We start from the raw sequence: 6,670 nt of genomic DNA, 5'->3' as shown, positions 1-6,670 counted from the left end.
AGTTTCTATGTAGTGCTGAAAAAGTAAAAAATTATGTTGTGGACAACTGACCTGTGATATTCCTTCCAAATTAAACAAGGAAATTCTAAGACCGCAAAAATGACTAACTTCTTTTTCTTTTCACGGACATATTTTCTGAGTGATTTTTCCTTCCTTGCCAATGAAAACTCTAATACTGCTTAAAACTTCCACCTCCTATTTAAAAATATTAAAATATCCAATTTCCGACTTTTTCCAATTTCATAAAGACAGCCAATGAAAAATCGGTGTTCATGGGTTTTTTGTTTCATCATGGCAGATTAGAAGCATTGCTAGCACACCTCTCCCACTTGGAAGGGCAAAATAAAGGAAATTCATACCATAAACACTTCTTTTCAATAAGTGATTCAGGAACTGAGCAGGAAACTGAAAGATTCCACAGGCCCTTTGAAGGAAGTACCAGGCTGCAGCCTACGCCATGAGTCAGTCAAAGGCCTGTGAGTCCTCCGAGTATGAGAGTGGGAGAGGCTGTCTCCAGGATACACACTCTCACCAGGGATCTTGAAAGTACAGGTCACAGAGGATGGTATTAACCCTACCCAGCACAGGAACTGATTTGGGGAAGGTTATGGAATATAAAAGTAGGAACAGTACAGAGAAGACCTCTGCCTGCACTCCTAGTCTCCAGCATAGACCAAGGGAAGCCATTCCATATTTTTCCTCACAGAGGACCCTGCAGAGGTCGGCCAAATAGTTTAGGCGGTTGTCACGGGTTGAAAGAAACACCCAACTGGGATTTGCAATACAACCTTGGGTGGAGACAAACTTCCTTGACCACAGTTGGGGAAAGACAAGTGAAAAGCAGGCTGTAGCCACAAGCACAGGAGCCAGGCACCTGGCTTCGTGGGAAGACAAGGAGGAGCGTATCTTGGAAGCCACAGTTGCTGTCTCCACAGGGAAAGATGATGACCTGAGGCGTCTGTGAGTTTTGAGTGCAGGCTGCCTGGAGCTTAGCTCACTGCTGCTAGTGACACGCTTAACACAAAGGACAGAAATTTTTGGGAGCTTTATGACCCTGCCCATTGCCTGAGAAACCAGAGTATCTTTCTGGGCAACATAAGGCAATCAAAATCCCACTGCTGCTACCACAGAGGGTGCTCTTTTTGCAAGTGTCACCTCCTGGCTGGAGGCCAACCAACAATCCATTACAGCACCTCCTGGTAGAAAACCACTGCACCCAGGAAGGAGAAAACTGCTGTGCAACTTCAGTTGTCACTACCACCTGCACCACTCTGGCTAACCAGGAGGTCCTAAGTCTGTCCACGTGATCAGTTCCCTACTAGTATAACTGGCATTTGAAAAAGCCAACACACTAAGACTATCTAAAACCAAGGAATCTCACAGAGTCTATGTCACTACCTTGCCATCCCCATGAGAGCTGTTCCCACTGCTGGGAGACTTGAGGATAGGTCACATCACTGGATCCCTTGAAGACATTCCGCAGTACCAGCCTAGAGTGTGGCAACTTCACTGGGGGGATAGACCCAGAGGAACAACAACACTCGCAGTAGTCTGTCTCCAAGGGGATTCTAGGGAAAGTGGGGGTGTACCACAAAAATGGAACACACTGTGGGCTAAAAGAATCCAGACCACAGGCCTTGAGCACCAATCAGATCTTTCAGCTGGTGGTGAGTTTCTTTCAGCAGAGGCACAGTTGCAGTTCTGGGCTCAGCAGGGAAAGTCTACAGCTCCAACCCAACAGGCAGCTCTGGTATGTGTGAAGGATGTTGGAGAAAGGGAAGTATTTCCTCCTCATCCATCACCACAGGCACAAGTGGGGCTTTTCCCGTGGGAGCTTGGCATGGGCACAACTATAGACAGCCTTTCTGGAACGTGTCAGGGTGACTGCATCTGCAAAGGCTCACAATTCCTCTCTACTTGGAACATCAACATTGCCACAGATGAAAAGAGGTGTGCGTCTGATTTGAATACCTATATCACTGGGACAGAAGTATGGCTGGGTCATGGGTAGCTTTCCTACTGTCCTGGCAGGGGAGCTGGGGTGGCTCCAACCCTTTCTCCTGATAAGCCCTCAGTGAGACTCACTGAGAGCTCCTCCATCCACTCTATCAAGGCTGGGACCTCTGCCTATATTGGGTATTGCATTTACCCACCTGATTTAGCCACAACTAATTCCTACACAGGGACATCTCCTCTATTGGCCTAAAGCCCTGACCATCAAACCAATAAAATAAATACTGAGGAAAAATAAATAAATAAGAAAGTGCATGCCATGGGGGTATGAGAAAAAGCTTCAAGAGACCTCTACTATTCCAACCCTATAAAAGACAGTGAACTTGCTCACACACTGAGCACATTGCTACTACAACCAGCATATGAGAAAGTCATCATACAAAGATTTTCTATAGCCAAGGAAGTCTTACTGAATTTTCACTGCTGAAAACACCAAGAACTCAATTAGGCTGCAATTAATTTTAAACATTAAAGTCACAGACATAAGGGGAAAACAATAAATTTAAAAAAAGTCAAATCAAATATAAATTGAGGAATAATTAGAATAAATAGTCCACCCAAATGAGAAGGAAGGAGAAAATGACTCTGATAACATGACAAAACAGGGTTCTATAACAGCTCCAAAAGATTACACTAGCTCCCCAGCAATGGACTCAAACCAAGTTGAAATATTTGAAATACCAGACACAGAAATCAGGAGGCTGATTATTAAGCTACTCAAGAAAATACTAGAGAAAGGTGAAGACCAACATAAGGAAATTTAAAAAGGAGTTCAGGATATGAATGAAAAATTTTCTAGAGAGATAGATATCATTAAAAAATCAGGATTTCTGTAAATGAAAGATACACTTAGGGAATTTATGAAATAGAGTGGAAATTTTTAACAATAGACTAGGAAAAGTAAAGGAATTTTAGAACTTGAAGACAAGGCTTTTTTATTAAGCCAGTCAGACAAAAATAAGAAATAATAATAAAAAAAATGAACAAAGTTTCCAAGAAATATGGGATTGAGTAAAATCGACAAACTTAAGAATAATTAGTGTTCCTGAGGGTGAAGAGAAAACCTCTGGAAAATTTATTTGAGAGTAAACTGAGGAAAACTTCCCTGGTCTGGCTAGAGATTTAGTTATCCAAATCCAAGAAGTTCAAAGAACTCTTGGGAAATTTATTGCCAAAAGAGCTTCACCAAAGTGCATAGTCATCAGGCTATCTAACGTCAACATCTAACGTACTCATAAAGAATTCTAAGAGTAATAAGACAAAAGCATCAGGTAACCTATAAAGGAAAACCTATCAAACTAATGTCATACTCCTCAGGAGAAACCTTACAAGCTAGAGAAGATTAGGGTCCTATCTTCATTCTCCTCACACAGAAAAAGCAAGAATTTTGTATCCAGCAAAAGTAAGTTTCAAAAAATGAAGGAGAAATAAAGTCATTTTCAGACAAACAAATGCTGAGGGAATTTGTCACTACCAAACCAGCACTATAAGAAATGCTAGAAGGAGTTCTAAATTTTGAAACAAAGGCTCAGTATGCACCAAAATAGAATCTCTTGAAAGCTTAAAACTCACAAGGCCTAAGAAACAATAACACACACAAAAAATCAAAATATCTAGGTAAACATCAAACATAATGAAGAGAACACTATCTCACATCCCAATATTAACATTAAATGTAAATGGCCTAAATGGTTCACTTAAAAGATATGAAATGGCAGAATAGAGAAAAAATTACAAACCCCAAATACCTGCCATCTTGAAGAGACTCACCTAACATGGAAAGATTCATATAAACTTAAGGTAAAGGGGTGGAAAAAAGTTATTCCATGCCAACGGAAACCAAAAGTGAGAAGTAGCTATTCTTATATCAGACAAAACAGACTTCAAAGTAACAACAGTAAAAAAAAGACAAAGTTATGATAAATAATAAAAGGATCAATCCAACAAGAAGATATTACAATTCTAAATTTATATGAACCTAACACTGGAGCTCCTAGATTCACAAAACAATTACTACTGAAACTAAGAAATGAGATACACAGAAATACAATACTAGTGAGAGATTTCAATACACCACTGACAACACTAGGCAGATGATTGAGAAGAATTCAACGAAGAAACAATGGATTTAAACAACACACTAAAAAAAAAATTGACTTAAGAGATATTTACAGGACTTTCTACCCAAGAGCTGCAGAATATACATTCTTCTCATCGGCACATGGAACATTATCTAAGACAGACCCTATCATAAGCCACAAAACAAGTCTTCAATAAATTTTAAAAATTGAAGTCACATCAAGTATCTTCTTAGACCACAGTGGAATAAAACTAGAAACCAACTCTAAATAGAATCCTCAAAACTATACAAATACATGGTAATTAAATAATATGCTCCTGAATATTTTCTGGGTTAACGGTGAAATCACGATGAAAATTTAAAAACTCTTTGAATGGAATGATAATAATGACACAAGTTATCAAAGCCTTTGGGATACAGCAAAAGCAGTGCTGAGAATAAAGATGGTAGCACTAAATGGCCACATCAAAAAGTCTGAAAAGATACAAATTGACAACCTCATGTCACAGGGCAAGGAACCAGAGAAACAAAAACAAACTAAACCCAAAGCTAGAGGAAGAAAAGAAAGAACAAATATCACAGCAAAACTATAGAAAATTAATACAAAATAATATAAAAGATCAATGAAACAAAAATTTTTTCTTTGAAAATATAAACAAAATTGATAAACCATTAGCTAGAATAACCAAGAAAAGAGATGATCAAAATAAGCTTAATTAGAAATGAAACTGGAGACATTACAACAAACACCACAGAAATGCAAAAGTGCATTCCAGACTACTATGAACACCTTTGTGTGCATAAACTAAAAAACCTAGAGGAAATGAATACTGCAAACTACCCTCCTAGATTAAATTAGAAAGAAATAGAAACCCTGAACAGACCAAAAACAAGCAGGGAGATTGAAACAGTGATGTAAAAATTACCAACAAATAAAAGCCCAGAACTAGATGTATTCACAGCTGAATTCTACTAGATACACAAATAAGAATCGGTGCCAACCCTACTGAAAGTATTCCAAAAGATTGAGAAGGAGGGAATCCTCCCTAAATGATTCTATGAAGCTAGTATCTCCCTAATACCAAAACCAGGAAACAACATAACAAAAAAAGCAAGCTACAGACAACATCCCTGATGAACATAGATGGAAAAATCCTCAATAAATTACTAGCTAGCCAAATCCAACAGCATATCAAAAAGATAATACATCATCATCAAATGGGTTTCATACCAGGGATGCAGGGATAGTTTAACATACACAAGCCATCTGTTCTACTAATTTACATTCCCACCAGCAGGGTGTAAGCATTTTCTTTTCCTCACATCCACACCAACATCTATAGTTTTTGATGTTTTATTAATGGCCATTTTTGAAGGAGTAAGGTGGTACCTCATTGTGGTTTTAATTTGCATTTCCCCAATAATTAGTAATGAGCTTTTTTTAATATATGTTTTTTGGACATTTGTATATTTTCTTTTGAGTAATGTCTACTCATGTCCTGTGTCCACTTTTTTGATAGGATTGTTTTATCTTGCTGATTTGTTTGAGTTCCTTGTAGATGCTAGATACTAGTCCTTTGTCAGATGCGTCCTTCGCAAATGTTTCCTCCTATTCCATGGCTTGTCTGTTTACTCTGATTATTATTTCTTTTGCTGTGCAGATGCTTTTTAGTTTAAATAAGTATTATTTATTTATTTTTGTTTATGTTGCATTTGCTTTGGGTCTCTCTCACCTGTTGCCGTGTAAAATGTTTCTTTGCTTCTCTTTCACCTTCCACCATGATTGTAAGTTTCCCGAGGCACCCCTGCCAGCTATGCAAAACTATGAGTCATTTAAACCTCTTTCCTTTATACATTACCCAGTCTCAGGTATGTCTTTATAGTAGTGTGAGAATGGACTAATACATACCATAGGAAATACTACTCATTCATAAAAAGGAATGAAATAATGCCTTTGCAGCGACTTGGATGGAGCTAGAAGCCATTATTCCAAGTGAAGTGATTCAGGAGTGGAAAACTGAAAACTGTATGTTTTCACTTATAAATGGAGCTAAGCTATGACTACACAAAGTCATACAGAGTGATATAATGTACTTTGAGAATCAGAATGGGGAGAGTAGCAGGGGGACTAGGGATAAAGAAACTACATTTTAGGTACAATGTACACTACTCAGGTGATGGGTGCACTAAAATCTCAAAATTCACCATTCATCCATTAACAAAAAATCACTTGTACCCCAAAAGTTGTTGAAATACAAGTTAAAAGCAAAAAGGAATTGTTTTTCACTTCCCTATTACCTTTTTAGAATTACCCAATATGGCTCCCACCTGGTGAGATTTCTTTCCCAGATCTCCCTTACTTAGATATTCTGTATTTCCCCGGATTTCATTTTCTCTTCCAGCATGAAGCAAAATACACAAACTTAATGTTTTTCTTTTTTTTAGCTGCAAACGAGTTCTAGATGGACTTTGTCTTTGGTCTGTGAGACTCCAAATGATTAAGCATAAAGCAAACATTTCACAAGTGATGTTTCAATTTATAGACCAGGAGTTTGGCAATAATGTTAAGTGCAATTA

This window comes from Macaca thibetana, chromosome 12, assembly GCF_024542745.1.
Source record: "Macaca thibetana thibetana isolate TM-01 chromosome 12, ASM2454274v1, whole genome shotgun sequence".
In the NCBI taxonomy this organism is placed as follows: domain Eukaryota; kingdom Metazoa; phylum Chordata; class Mammalia; order Primates; family Cercopithecidae; genus Macaca; species Macaca thibetana.
The sequence above is the reverse complement of the archived record's forward strand: the minus strand, read 5'-3'. Positions refer to the sequence as shown.